This window comes from Musca autumnalis, unplaced genomic scaffold (genome assembly GCF_047663935.1).
Source record: "Musca autumnalis isolate F117 unplaced genomic scaffold, ASM4766393v1 scaffold_3, whole genome shotgun sequence".
Lineage (NCBI taxonomy): Eukaryota > Metazoa > Arthropoda > Insecta > Diptera > Muscidae > Musca > Musca autumnalis.
Window position 1 is genome coordinate 9,175,963 of NW_027411866.1, and position 16,691 is coordinate 9,192,653.

General features: G+C 34.0%; 1 protein-coding gene across 10 annotated transcripts in view; it reads right to left on the reverse strand.

The window, feature by feature from the left end:
• The window catches only part of para (sodium voltage-gated channel paralytic), a 329,221-nt gene extending 313,685 nt beyond the window's left edge, over nt 1-15,536 (reverse strand). For all 10 annotated transcript variants that reach the window (XM_073974080.1, XM_073974083.1, XM_073974066.1 and 7 more), the window contains exon 1: nt 15,431-15,536. The gene's annotated coding sequence lies outside the window, so the exon portion shown is untranslated. The remainder of the gene's footprint in view (nt 1-15,430) is intronic.
• Between the last annotated feature and the right edge of the window lie 1,155 nt (nt 15,537-16,691).

Here is a 16,691-nt window from a genome sequence, read left to right on the forward strand (position 1 = left end):
CGCAAGGAAAAATTATCTGAAGTAAATCAGGATTATGTTTTTTTGAAAAATAATTTCTCAAAGTCCACCAGCTCTAAGTTTAAAAAATATTCCTCAAGAATCCTTTCCACACATAAAATTTTGACGATAAATGTGGATTATGTAAAGGACTTTCTGAACTAAAATTGCAAATAAATTCGAGAATATTCATTTTCTCAAAGAGCTATAAAAGACCCTTTAATAGGCCTAAAAAGAAGGTCAAACTCACAGAAGCTCATCTCAAAAAACAGACTGTTTCCTATTCAAATGGCTTTGGTGCGTATACATATTGTCTGTAGTCATACGTGCCATGTTCCCAAATGATCTTTAAAGATTTTGAGAATGGTAAAAGTTATGTATGTCCAGAATACATTAGGCCATTTCTCTTGCGATTCATCAGCTCTCTACACCTTACCTTCGCAATTGCCGCAAAGAAAAATTATCTGAAGTAATCAGGATTATGTTTTTTTGGAAAAATAAATCCTAAAAGTCCACCAGATCTATGTTTAAAAAATATTCCTCAACAATCCCTTCCACGCATAAAATTTTGAGAATAAATGTGAATTATTTGAAGGTCTTTCTGAACTAATATTGCAACGAAATTAGGGAATACTCATTTTCTCAAAGAGCTATAAAAGAACCTTAAGTAGGCATTCTATTTTGTAGCGAAATTGGTTTAACAAAAAAGAAGGTCAAACTGACAGAAGCTCATCTCAAAAAAACAGAATTTCATCTCCAAAATGTGAACTTCTTAAATAAGGCCAGACTGTTTCCTATTCAAATGGCATTTGGTGCGTATACATATTGTCCGTAGTCATACGTGCCATGGTCCCCAATGATCTTTAAAAATTTTGAGAATACGTACCATGATCCCCAAATGATCTTTAAAGATTTTGAGAATGATAAAAGGTATGTATGTTCAGAATACATTTGGCCATTTCTCTTGCGATTCATCAGCTCTCTACAAGTTCTCACACCAAACTACTGGCAATTGCCGCAAAGAAAAATTATCTGAAGTAAATCAGGACTATGTTTTTATGAAAAATAATTTCTCAAAGTCCACAAGCTCTAAGTTTAATAAATATTCCTCGACAATCCTTTTCACACATAAAATTTTTAGGATAAACGTGGATTATTTAAAGGATTTTCTGAAGTAAAATTGCAAATAAATTAGAGAATACTCTTTTTCTCAGACTTTGTACAAAGTCTCCCGATTAATAAATTTTCGTAGATGTCATGCGGAAAATCCGTTTTAAAACATTAAGTCATCCGAAGGGTTTATATAATTCAGATGATTAAATAAAATAAAACGCCTCTGAAATCGAAAGTTCTACTACCCATCACTTCGAAATGTCTACTAATACTAAAGCCTAGAAATGGGTACTTTTTAGAACTGAAGCAGTCCCTTTCATTGAAGACTTTTTCAAACATTATTTCGCAAAAGAAAAATCTTTCGTGGAGGTTTTAATTTTTTAAAATAAAAGATTTGCCAAATGACATCAAAATCCCATTGAAGCTTCTTTTACATAATAGAAAGCCTCAAAAGATTTTTCTTTGGAGTAGAAAATCTCCTCAAAATAAGAAAATTTTTCTCCAGAAGACTCTAAAAGACAACTTTCTCTAGAAAGTTCTTGTTGTTACTGAACCGATAGACTTCAGGCTGATATTTTACAAGATATAAAGTTATTACTCCTACAAAACTGACGGTTCCTTAAGGAAAACCTATGAAAGAATTTTCTATACAATAAAAGGCCTTGGAAATGATCTTCTATACAACAGAATCTCTCCAAAAAAATATATTGTGGACTTTATTACTAGGAAAGAAAGCATTCGAAAGACTTAAATAGTATCGAAGCTCGAAAGGTGTTAAGATATGTCGAATGTAAAAGAAGGGCATTCAGTATATGAGAACACAGGATGTGCCCTGCTATGTCCTTCCAAAAGTTGATCCCTAAACCTATTAAAAGCCCAACAAGGAGATGAGAATTTCGCACTGTAAGTTTAATTGACACAATGGGTCGTATAAGCATTGACATTTATTATACGCACCCCTCATCAAAGTAATAACCATATTTTGAGAGTATTTCGGCTATAAAAACTTCTCTATAAGTGCTGTCGTACTTCCCTCATTCTAACTGGTCGTTAAAAATTCCCATATAATTCAGCTAAATATAGAATCAAAGATAAAGTTGAGAGAATTTTCCACCAAATATAATTTTCTTTACAATAAAAGGCCTTGGAAATGGTCCTCTATACAACAGAATCTCTCCAAAAGAGTATATTGTGGACTTATTTACTAGGAAAGAAAGGATTCGAAAGACTTAAAAGTATCGAAGCTCGAAAGGTCTTTAGATATGTCGAATCTAAAAGAAGGGCATTCAGTATATGAGAATAGAGGAGGTGCCCTCCTACATCCTTCCAAGAGTGGAACCCTAAACTAATTAAAAGCCCAACAAGGAGATGAGAATTTCGCACTGTAAGTTTAATTGACACAATGGGTCGTATAAGTATTGACATCCATTATACGCATTGATGTTCCTCAAAGATAATTTTTGCTTAATTGTTACTTTAATAATAATGGATACTTTTTTGGTTGTTTGAGTGGAGTATTGGCTCAACTTCATGTATTACCCTCTATTACAGAGAGTAATGTTTTTCAAAACGAACTGACAGTGTTGCAAAATTTTGCTGATCATGATATTGGTAGCGATCAGTAAAATTATGCAACACTGTCAGTTCGTTTTGAATAACATTACTCTCTGTAATAGAGGGTAATAAATGAAGTTGAGCCAATAGGGGAATACTCCACTCAATCAATCAAATGAGATTGAATCTTCAACAATAAACAAAACAAACAATAATGGATACCACCGTGGTCACAGGGGTGTCACCCCAGTCAAAACAACAACTTATTAGTGGTTAAACCCCTCATCAAAATAATAGAAATATTTTGAGAGTATTTTGGCAATGAAAACTTCTCTATAGGTGCTGTGGTACTTCCTCGTTCCAAATGTTCGTTAAAAAATCCCATATCATTCAGCTAAATATAGAATCAAAGACATAGCTGAGAGTATTCTCCCCCAAATATCATCACCATAATCCATGCGAAAGAATATTAAAGACTAGCAAAAGACTCTTTTACATAGAATATTCTTACAAAGATTCTTCTCTGAAGTAAAAAATCCCCGCAGATCTCTCTCTTGCAAATTGTTGTTGTTACTAAGCCGATAGACTTCAGGACTTTTACAAGACAGAAGGTCATTACTGGATCCTTCTATAACTGTAAAGGCTTCAAACAGATTGTATGTAAAATGAAAGCCCTTTGGAAAGGTCTTCTATACAATAGGATCTCTCCAAGAGTGTCTATTGTGCACTTTTACTAGGAAGGAAGGCATTCGAAAGACTTAAAAAGAATAGAAGCTAAAAAGATTTTTAGATATGTCGAGTGTATGAGAATTTTTAGATATGTCAAGTGTATGAGAATACAGGAGGTGCTCTGCTATGACCTAGCAAAAGTTGAGACCTAAACATAATAAAAGCCCAACTAGGAGATGAGAATGTCTCACTGTTAGTTCAAGTGACACAATGGGTCGTATAAGCATTGACATCTATTATACGCATTGATGAACCCTAAATGTATTTTTATATGTCACAGTGACCTCTCTACTTAGAGCCGGAGTAATCGAAAGATAGCTTTCTATTGACTTAGTTGTAAAGCCTTTAACTAATCTTCCTAAGTTTTGCTAGATCTTTCGACCACCAGACCGGTTGACATCGTGTGCCCACAAGAACCTTTATCACACGATTCACTGTGTTATTAACCTCGATGGCTGTTGAGGGGTATTGTGATCAGTTTTCCGTAGATTTCTATGTGGGAGTTGTCGAGTGCCATCCACAGAAACTTGGAAAAGTATCTTCTGGTAATAAGGATAGGAGAACTCTTCAGATATTTTCCAGTAAATAATGAGGGATTCGTCTTTGTTAATGAGCGTTATATCGATAACCTCCTCCCCAGGTTCTATTTTGAACAGTGTCTCATTGCCCCAAAATAAACTCGAATACAGACTCACCCCTGACAGTTGTGTCGTTGCTAGTTCAGTGCAAATGGTGAGCATTGGTGTCACATTCTCGGATTATGAGGCATGAGCTCCACATTTCCCTGACGAGTCTCTCCACATCTTGGCCTGGTAGATCAGGGCTTTCGAACGACATGTAGGTGGATGAGAAAATGGTGGCTTTGATGGAATATTTGTGCAAATAGTTGCGTTTTTAATCCAACTTCCAATCGAATATCACACAAAGAGTTACATCTACAATGTGGATATGACAAAACTTAAAAGAAGACTTACGGGAGCGTTCGACTAGCTACAGCCATACGCACGAATAAGTATTAGAGTTCGGCAATCTCGTTCAATTGAACGATCCGGCTCCTTGTCCTCGTTTAAAGACGAATGAGTAACACCATAAAAACCAACGTGTGAAATTAAGTATACGCAGTTTTGTCAAAGAAATTACCGGTGTCCATTGAACGAGATAGTGATCTGGATCGTTCAATTGAACGATATTGCCCAACTCTAATAAATATTAATATAACTAAAAACCTCAATAGAAGTATTTTATAGAGTTAATGGTCTCGGAAATATACCTTAGTTATTCGTATATTAAATAAAATCACGCAGGAAATGTTTGTAGGATTGAATAGCTGCTATAAAACGGAAGCTAAAGCAGAGATGCAGCTTTAAAGACACTTCCTCGATAATTTTATTGTTTTATTCTGCTAAATGTATGTATGTGAACCAATGTTTTGAACAACTTTTGAGTTATGCGGGTTGAAGAAGAAACCGACAGATTGCGTTGCCGACTTGAAAAGGTATTTTCAACTCATTTACCTGTCGGTTAAACCTCAATGGAGTATAAGATAAAGAAATGATCACAGTTCTCTCGAATGATCGTCTGAAAGAGAAGTATATTCCGAAATAGTCCCAAAGAGAATATAACCTCATCAAAGCCATCCGAACATCGTCCATTAGATAAGAAGATTGATCACTGGGCGTATAAGCATGTGCAACAATCATACGCCGTGATGTATCGTAAAAATATTTACTTTATTTGATATGTTGCCTGCATTTTCAACTCAATTAAGATCCAAAACTTCACTTTACTAAACGCTGATCAAAAATAAAACCGGGCTGCTTGTTATTTGTTTGTCTATATATATGTAGGTATTCGAGGCCTCAGAATAAAATATATAACGCTTTGATCCCTGTTACAAAACTTTAATTTTAGGTTACATTAAAAGAATTTTAAAGAGTTTGGGGAGCGTATGATTATTGTCCGTAGTTATACGCACGAGTTTACCTGCTTCATATCTTAAAAGTTGCTAGGATGTCATGGCGTTTAAAACGCTGATAATTTAATGGATACTTTCAACTAAATTAAAATTGCGCTTTTTAATTCTAACAATTCAATTGCCAGCTTGAAAATACGTTTCCTATTTACTGACACAATACCCTCCGAGAACCTTCGTAAGGCAACGATGCATATTTAGTGTAAGTAATTAAATATGCCCCTAATTGTATTTCCTGCTTGTGGAAAATAGCCTGTACTGCACCCACTCCCAGTGGGGATATTATAACTAGAAAAAAGAATTTGACGCTTTTATAGCAATATCTTTTTGGCTGGGTGTGAAGATAACGAAAACGCCGAGAATTTCCCAGAAGTATTTAAGTGACACAACAAACACTGGAATATTTAAAAAAAATAAACTATAAAATATGCTAAAGGATAGCAGATATTACCATTTGTATAGCGTCATCATTCAAATAAAAGGTAGCGTATGATTGTTATTACTATTTATACGCACCCATGTACTTCGGAGGCATTCTCACATTTTGTTAGTTCTGATATATAAAAAATCAATGCAAGGCTGTGGATTCTTAGAACTTTATAATAAAGTATTTAGATTACTGGATATACAATCTATCTGTAGTCAGGCCAGAAAATGTTCCATAAGGCCTCGGTACATAAGAAACATGTCATTCTTGCTTTTTTTGTAAAAGACTAAGTACCAAGTTCGACTTAATTCAATGTGGTTCTTTATTTCTTTACCAGATATGACTTAAAAATTGTACATGAAAAAATATTAGTAATTGTTTGTCTGTATAAAAAACTACCTTATAACATTATTTCTCCATTAGAAAAAGGTAGGAAAGAAGCACGATTACTTGTTATGTGGAAACAAAACACGTGACATTTGCCTTTCCTTTGGTAAAACGTGGTTGTTGGTTGTACTTTTTTGACATGCAACTTCTACCGTTCCTCACTTAATGGCACGTAAACGAATCTAATTGGCATTGTACTACATTATATGTGGCGTGCTGTATTCGAAAGCCTACAGAGAAATGCTATTGAATTCTGTTAGTGTAACGAACATAGTTTTCGAAACAAACACCACTAAACAGAAATGGTGTTCTTAATCATTTCTGCACAAAGGCGTATAATTGTTGTTCGCAGTCATACGCTCCAATGATCAAAGCCAGAGAGCAATTTCGGACAAATGATCAATTTGGAGAAATGTGAAGACTATACAAATTATCAATACTTTTGAAATATTGACGTAGAAACATAACTTGTAAAGATCCTGCATTAAAAATAAACCTAGTGGTGTAAAACTTTCCACAAAATAAAGGCTAGTCAAAGATTTTCCCAGTCACTGCCATCAATGCCCTTTCTCAAAGTATGAGAAACTGTTTTTTTTTTTCTAAGCAAAAATCTTGCACGCACGATCGACCATATTAAATTTTGAAGGAAGAGTTGTTAAACTTCCAATAAACCAGCTATTTCTGAATAAAATCAAAATAAAACTATGGGAGCGTATGATTATCGTCCACAGTTATACGCACGAGTGTACATTTTTCACTTCTTTGCAACATTTAAACCAGAGCCAACCATATGAACACAAACAAAACAAATGCATGTGTGAATGTATGAGTGAAAAAAACAACGACCAAATGATGTTTTTTTTTTGTCTTGTTCACGCATAGTGTACGTGAGGGAGAAAAACAAATGCAAATACAACTCAGTGGGATTGCTGAGTATACTGTCTGATCGGCCCTGATTTAAACGGAAGAGTCATTAAAGTTGCTGGTAATGAGATGGGTAAATTTATATTAATAAATGTAGAGTCTATAGGTAACTACAAAGGAATCCGAGGCTTCCGAATGAAATGTGACCAACTGATATGTTTTTTATAAAGGCTCCAAATTACGAACAACGTGTGAGGAAAAGACAATTTATTGAATTTGGCTCATTGTGATATATTTTTCTAAAAAGCTTGCACACCTGACCAAATTAAAGAAATTACAAGGCTAAGTCTTCCCTTAATTGCATGAAATATGTAAATAGTTCCCCCCCCAACCCCCAACATATTAAAAAAGTGTACGAAGAAGACAAATTATTCAATTTGGCTCATTGTGATGAATTTACCCAAAAAGCCTGCACAACTGATCTATTTAAACAAATAAATAGAGCAGAGTCTTGCCTCAATCCCATGAAATATGTAAATAGTTCAGATAAATTCGTAATATATTAAAAAAAAAATATCAAAAAATGTGTCCAAAGAAGACAAATTATTGAATTTGGGTCATTATGATATATTTTTACCAAAAAGCTTGCACACCTGACCAAATCAAACAAATTTTTAGAGTTATGTCTTCCCTTAATGCAATGACATATGCGTATTGTTGAGATCAATTCATATGATCTTAATAAATTCTCCCGAAATACCACCAATGTGTTCGAAAAGGCAAATTATTTAATTTTGGCTCATTGTGATATATTTTCTTAAGAAGCATGCACACGTCAACACCGTAAACAATTTAATGAAGGAGAGTGCTCCCTTCATGCAATGCCATATGTAGTTTGCTCAGATCAATTCGTATGAAGTTACAGGACATCCCCTGTGAAACCCTAAAGCAAAGGGTCGTCTTATTTTCTAACATTCTAAAAGCCAAAGACTAAGTGCGCTTGCACAGACGAGTAACTTAAGGTTAATTTGTGAGAAAGTATTTCCTTTTATACAATACCATTATTGGAAGGATATGATAAATTGATTTGTTGTTAATAAAGGTCCCAGAAATATCAAAAAATGTGTCAAAAAAGAGACAAATTATTTAATTTGGCTCATTATGATATATTTTTACTAAAAAGCTTGCACACCTGACCAAATCAAACAAATTTATAGAGTTATATCATCCCTTAATGCAATGGCATATGCGTATTGTTGAGATCAATTCATATGAATTTAATAAATGGCCCCGAAATTCCATCAATGTGTCCGAAAAGTCAAATTATTCCATTTTGGCTCATTGTGATGTATTTTCTTAAGAAGCGTGCACACATGAACACCGTAAACAATCTAATAGAGGAGAGACCTCCCATGATGCAATACCATATGTAGTTTGTTCAGATCAATTCATATGAAGTTAAAGGACAATTCGTATGGAGTTAAAGGACAGCGGAACCCTAAAGCATAGGGTCGTCTTATTTTCTGACATTGTGAAAGCCAAAGACTAAGTGTGCTTGCACAGACGAGTAACATAATGTTAACCCAGATATGCCCATTGCTTGATCGTGATCATTTTCAAAGTATTTCTATATTATTTTAGAAGCAAATGTGAAATAATAACAGTATGTTTATATGTTTTTTAAAATTTTTTTGAAAAAAGTGGTTTTTGAGGCCACTTTTGGACACAGGGTTTTATCATATAACTGGGAGTTATGGGACACAAAACATTTGACATATAGTCCAAAGACACCTTTTCGGCATCTAGTTAACGTTTTTTCGTAGTAGGCTCCACATCGTGTATGTTTTCGTTATAAAATTACCCAATAATTAATCGGTCATAACGCAAATCATTGTAAAAACTAAGCGATCGGTGGCAACTTCGATGAACTAGACCTCAAAACTTAAAAATAGTAGCTCAAAATAATGGAATCACATAATATCCCAAGAGCTACAGATGTGTACTGAGTATATCACCAAAATAAACGGTACTTTGATAAACATAACATATCAAATTAGCAAGAATTTTGTGTGTCCTATATATAGGACGCTGGGCATATCTGGGTTAATTTGTGAGAAAGTATTCCCTTTTATACAATATCATTACTGGAAGGATGTGATAAATTCATGTGTTATTAATAAAGGCCCCCAAAATATCAAAAAATGTGTCTGAAAAAGACAAATTATTGAATTTGGCTCATTGTGATGAATTTTCCAAAAAACTTGCACACCTAATCAAATTAAACAAACTAACAGAGCTGAGTCTTGCCTTAATCCCATGAAATATGTAAATAGTTCAGATCAATTGGTATGATCTTTATAAAGGCCCCCAAAAGATCAAGAAATGTGTCCAAAGAAAACAAATTATTGGTTTTGGCTCATTGTGATGTATTTGCTTAAGAAGCGTGCACACATGAACACCGTAAACAATTTAATGGAGGAGAGCGCTCCCTTGATGCAATGCCATATGTAGATAGTTCATATCAATTCGTATGAAGTTACAGGACAGCCTCTGTGGAACCCTAAAGCATAGCGTGGACTTATTATCTGACATTGTGAAAGCCAAAGACTAAGTGCGCTTGCACAGACGAGTAACTTGAGGTTAATTTGTGAGAAAGTATTCCCTTTTATACAATACCATTATTGGAAGGATATGATAAATTGATTTGTTGTTAATAAAGGTCCCAGGAATATCAAAAAATGTGTCAAAAAAGAGACAAATTATTGAATTTGGCTCAATGTGATGAATTTTCCTGAAAAACTTGCGCACCTGACCAAATTAAACAAATTAACAAGGCTGAGTCTTGCCTTAATCGAGTGAAATAAGTAAATAGTTCAGATCAATTGGTATTGTCTTTATAAAGGCCCCAAAATATCAAAAAAATGTGTCCAAAGAAGACAAATTATTGAATTTGGCTCATTGTGATGAATTTTCTCAAAAAGCCTGCACACCTGACCTATTTAAATAAATAAATAGAGCTGCGTTTTGCCTCAATCCCATGAATATGTAAATAGTTCAGATCAATTCGTATTATCTTAATAAAGGCCCCCAAAATATCAACAAATGTGTCCAAGGAAGACAAATTATTGAATTTGGCTCATTATCATATAATTTCCTAAAAAGCTCGCACACTCAACCGAATCAAATATTTTAACAGAGTTGTGTCCTCTCTTAATAAAATGACATATGCTTATTGCTGAGATCAATTCATATGATCTAAATAAATTCCATCTAAATACCGTCAATGTTTCCAAAAAGTCAAATTATTTCATTTTGGCTCATTATAATATATATTCTTAAGAAGCATGCACACATCAAAACCGTAACTAATTTAATAGAAAAGAATGCTACCTTGACGCAATGCCATATGTAGTTTGTTCAAATCAATTCGTATGAAGTTACAGGACAGCCCCTGCGGAACCCTAAAGCATAGCGTCGATTTATTTTCTGACATTGTGAAAGCCAAAGACTAAGTGCGCTTGCACAGACGAGTAACTTGAGGTTAATTTGTGAGAAAGTATTCCCTTTTATACAATACCATTATTGGAAGGATGTGATAAATTCATATGTTGTTAATAAAGGCCCCAGAAATATCAAAAAATGTGTCAGAAAAAGACAAATTATTGAATTTGGCTCATTGTAGGGAATTTTCCCAAATAGCTTGCACACCTGACGAAATTAAACAAATTAACAGGGCTGAGTCTTGCCTTAATCGAGTGGAATATGTAAATAGTTCAGATCAATTCGTATAGTCTTTATAAAGGCCCCCAAAATATCAAGAAATGTGTCCAAAGAAAACAAATTATTGGTTTTGGCTCATTGTGATGTATTTTCTTAAGAAGCGTGCACACATGAACACCGTAAACAATTTAATAGAGGAGAGACCTCCCATGATGCAATACCATATGTAGTTTGTTCAGATCAATTCGTATGAAGTTAAAGGACAATTCGTATGAAATTACAGGACAGCCCCTGCAAAACTCTAAATCATAGGGTCGTCTTATTTTCTGACATTGTAAAAGCCAAAGACTAAGTGCGCTTGCACAGACGAGTCAGTTGGGGTTAATTTGTGAGAAAGTATTCCCTTTTATACAATACCATTACTGGAAGGATGTGATAAATTCATATGTTGTTAATAAAGGCTCCAGAAATATCAAAAAATGCGTCAGAAAAAGACAAATTATTGAATTTGGCTCATTGTGATGAATTTTCCTAGAAAGCTTGCACACCTAACCATATGAAACAAATTAAGAGAGCTGAGCCTTCCCCTAATCGAAAGAAATATGTAAGTAGTTCAGATCAATTCGTATGATCTTTATAAAGGCCCCCAAAAATCAAAAAATGTGTCCAAAGAAAACAATTTATTGGTTTTGGCTCATTGTGATATATTTTCTTTAGAAGCATGCACACCTCAACACCGTACACAATTTAATGGAGGAGAGCTCTCCCTTTATGCAATGCCATATGTAGATAGTTCATATCAATTCGTATGAAGTTACAGGACAGCCCCTGTGAAACCTTATCGCATAGGGTCGACTTATTTTCTGACATTGTGAAAGCCAAAGACTAAGTGCGCTTGCACAGACGAGTAACTTGAGGTTAATTTATGAGAAAGTATTCCCTTTTATACAATACTATTACTGGAAGGATATGATAAATTCATATGTTGTTAATAAAGGCCCCAAAAATATCAAAAAATGTGTCAGAAAAAGACAAATTATTGAATTTGGCTCATTGCGATGAATTTTTCTAAAAAGCTTGCACACCTGACCAAATTAAACAAATTAACAGGGCTGAGTCTTGCCTTAATCGAATGGAATATGTAAATAGTTCATATCAATTCGTTTTATCTTTATAAAGGCCCCCAAAATGTCAACAAATGTGTCCAAAGAAGACAAATTATAGAATTTGGCTCATTATGATATATTTTCCCAAAAAAGCTTGCACACCTGACCAAATCAAACAAATTAACAGAATTAAGTCCTTCCTAATTATAACGATATATGTGTATAGTTCAGATCAATTCGTATTATCTTAATAAAGGCGCCCAAAATATCAAAAAATGTGTCAAAAGAAGACAAATTATTGAATTTGCCTCATTGTGATATATTTTCCCAAAAAGCTTGCACACCTGACCAAATCAAACAAATTAACAGAGTTGTGTCCTCCCTTAATATACTGATATATGTGTATAGTTCAGATCAATTCGTATTATCTTAATAAAGGCCCCAGAAACATCAAAAAATGTGCCCAAAGAAGAAAAATTATTGAATTTGGCTCATTGTGGTGTGTAATTCTAAAAAGCTTACACACTTGACCAACTCCAGCAATTTAACAGGTGGGAGTCATCCCTTAATGCAATGAATTTTGCTGTTAGTCCATATCAATTCATATGAAGTTCCAGTCCAGCTTCTATGAGCAACTAAATCACATGGTTAGATTTTTTGTGGTAATTGTGAAAGCCAAAGCTTAAACGCTCTTATACATATAAACAAAATAAGTTTATAATGCAAAAGATAATCCTCTCTATACAATGCGGTTGGTGGAAAGAGGCGATCAATTTATACGATCTTTATAAAGGCCCTGGAAGTATAAAAAATCGGTCCGAAAAAAAGCAAATTAAAAAATGGTGCTCAATATCATGTTTTTGCTTAAGAAACATGCACACCTGAGCACCTCAAAGAAAAAATCAGATTTCAGACCATCCTTAATATAATGGTGTATGTCTGTTGTTGAGATCAATTCGCATGATCTTAATAAAGACCCCCAAAAATATCAACAATATTAGCAAAAAAGCAAAAATTTTTAGAATTTGGCTCATTGTGCTGTATATTCTTAAGAAACTTACACACTTCGACTGGACAAGCAATTTAACAGAGCTGAGCCCTCGCTGAAAGGCCCCCAAAATATCAATAATATAAACAAAAAAGCAACAATTTATTGAATTTGGCTCATTGTGTTGTATATTCTTAAGAAACTTACACACTTCGACTGGACAAACAATTTAACAGAGCTGAGCCCTCGCTGAATACAGTATCGTATGTGTATAGGTGAAATCAATTCTTATTTGGTCCAATAGATCTTTTCAAAGTTCCAACCAAGTGTTTGAAATAATTTATATTCCACTTTTACAGGCATATATTGATTACACGATGGCTGGGTATCAATTTGTATGCTTACGAAAAGTCTCTTCTTATTTTAAAGTCGCTCCAAGAGCAATACAATTTCATAGTTATCTAATGTAAGGTATCTAAACCCCGTTCTATTGGAATTTTACAAGCAAAGCAAGGTTTATTTTGCATAATTCAATCAAAATTGTTGTTGAATAATGGAGGAAAGTACGTTTTTAAAGCATAATTTTAAAATTGCTATGGGGTAGCGTATACTTAATATTATTTATGTGAGCTGGAGGGCGTATACAGTACTAAAATTTGTTTTTTTACGTGACACGCATACGCCTTGCTTACGAAGCAAGGAAAAGTTCCAAAATAAAGTTTTTATTATTTTTTTATTAAATTATATTGCGTTATATATAAATATATTATGTTGCGTTTTCTTTATTTTTTTAGTTTGTTTTGTTCCTTTTTTATTACAATTTTCTTTATTAATATTTCTTTTTATTTTCTCGGTGCTTTGATTTCAATTTTTTATTATTTTTTTTTCTTTTGATTTATAATTGTTTAAAAGCTCCTCTAAAGTTGCTGGTCTCCTTGGTGTTTTTCTTCGATGTTTTCGTGGCTGTCGATATTTTTCTCGTTTTTTTGCTTTTCTTCGTTTACCTATTTTTAAACTTCGTCAAATTGCGGACTTATAGACGACGCACGCGATACATTTTGTGTTTTTTTGTTATTTTTTTTTTCCTTTAAGCGGCCATAAGAAGTGTGCTAAGCAAAAAAACAACTACAACAGCATAAACTCTAGTCACGAAAAAAGAAATGAACAAAAGGCTCCTCAAAATATCTTTACTATATAAAACAATAAACTACGAAAAGCAATAGCCAAAGAAGTGAAAGAAGAAGCAGCATTGTAGAACCATTGGCGACAACATTCAACACCAAAACCCCTCAGAAATAAAACGTCAATGTTTTTTTTTCTTCTGTTATTTTATACACCACAACCACAGGAAACGAATTTAAGGCATGAACACACACACTAACATAGATTTATTTTTTTCTTATTTTTTCAATAAAGGATATACTCTATATGTGTGGAGAGAATACTCTAGAGAGAGTGAGATTTGTAGAGAAAAAAGTTGTAGCAACAACCAGAGTTTTTTGTGGCTTTAGTTTTTTCAGAGAGAGATTAAGAGAGGAGTTTTGTGCTGGCATTTTCTTTTGTTCTACAACACGAGGCCACAAATAACACGAATAGCTATACACAACGAATTTAGCCCCCCGCCACTAACAACACCACCTTGTGTGTGTGTCTCTTGAACCAAGAGTTCATTGTGAAGTGGTTTCTTGGAAAGCAGGAGAGAGCGAGAGGCCTGTGGGGTATTTTTTGGATTGCGTGTGTGCCTCTGTGTGTGTGTTTGTCTTGATTTAGTGTGAAAAGGGAAATATATTAAGCCAAGGGGGTAGCACAAGAAATTGGGTTATACTTTGGGTGTTTATATCCTTTTTTCTTTCTTTCGCCACTGCCTTCCGTTGGCTGTATGCCTTCCTTTGGCCATAGAGTATAAAACTCTTACTCTTCATTTTCTTCTTTAGTTCCTTTCAATGTTGAAATCTTTCTTCTATGTGTAAATGTGTGTGTCGATTTTTCTCTCCTTTCCTAAAACGTATACATAACCTATGAAAAGCAAAAAAGAAAGAAACTGAAATGAAAACCTAATTTTTGGAGGATTAAGTCATACTTTTCAAAAGAAAAAAAAACCACAAAACCAAAAAATTGAAATTCTAAAAAACAGTTTTTTTTTTTAAATTCACCAAACTTCATTGTGGAAAAAATCCCTTTCAACTTCTTATGACCTCTATAATATACACATAACTTTCCATATATATAGATATGTATGTGGCACGATTTTGGGTATAGCAAATTTTTTTCACGGATTTTTTTCTTTTTGCAATTTTTTTCACTTTTTTTCAACACCTTAGCTTGGTTTATTATTCAACACTTTTTCAATATTTTCTTTAGATTCTAAAAAGGAAAATTTTTCTTGAATATTATCCTTCGAGTATAGATTCCGTTGATTTTTTCAAACTAAAAAAAATCACCATATAACAAAGGCTTTTTGCTAGTACATGTATGTATGTGTGTGCTTGGTTTTTCTTTCTATTTGGACAAGGAAAACTTTTTTTTCAGATTTTTTTTTGTCTCCAATTGGAAATTTTGCGCTGTTATTTTACCCGAAATCCGTTCGTCTCCGTGGTTCGCTTAAACTAACGTTCGTCAGCCATATGCACCTCTAACAAACTCAAAGTTTCGTTAAGTTGAAACAAAAAACCCAACGAAGCGAGCATTCGTTACTTGACGAAGCACATTGGCGCCCTTCATAACACTTTGCCTCTTCCGTAAGCCTTGCCTCTGGCCAACGAAGCAAGGCACTCGGTCATTAGGACATTGGTTCTCCAGTATGCGAGGCAAATGCAAACAACGTTAAGTTTTAGGAAAATCGTTAAAAAAAAATTAAAAAAATCTTCGTTCAGTTGTTGGCTTTTTGACAGCAGCAAACTGTCAAATATAAGGAATTTAATTTACCCTCAACGCACACACACACTCGAACCCGAAGAGAAAACGTTGACTCATATTTCCATATCCTCCCAAAGTAAAAAAGAAAAAAATGAAAGCAAAAAACACAACAAGATATATGGAAATTAGCCATGGTTATTTTAAATTAGGGCAATCTCAAGCAACTCAAGAATGTTAGGAAAAAAGGAACAACAAATTCCTCACATATATAAGGGATACCATTGCCCAGAGAATATTTTTCCCTTACTCTGTCATTCCCATACGTTTCTCTGTGTGTGTGTGTGTGGGGCCCAACAAACGTTCATTAGCTGCTGACATCATAAATGGGCCACAAAGTTGTTTTCAACAAAACAAACACAATGAATAACCATACTCTCATAGACATCTTCACACACACACACACACACACACATCCACAGCGAAGGCACTCAATCATAGTCAGTCGTCTAATATTGGCTTTCATTGCGCCAATGAAAAAGTCCATACTAGCCAAAATTTAAAAAAGTCAACAACAACAACAAGAACCATTTTAATAGCAAACGCATTGCCTTATTTTTTGTGTGTTGTATTGTTTTGTTATCTGCCAGCCACTCTTGTAAATTGCAGATTAAGCGTAGGCTTTGACATTTGTTGTTGCTAGATTTTGTTTCGTTTTAAAATTGATTAGGAACCCCAATAAAAAATCCAACAGAAAGAAAAAAAACACAAGTCAAACAACCTATTGACCTATTTTCTTGTGATGAAGCAGAAGAATGAAAGAGGAAACTGCAGTTGAAAGTAGATTTTTTCTTGTTTTTAGGTTACGAAGCAAAACAACAGAAAAAAGAAGCATGCTGCATAATTTGTCTGGGGGAGCGTATAATTAATTGTAATTATGTGGACATTGGGGCGTATGAATGGTGTTGTTGTGTATACGCA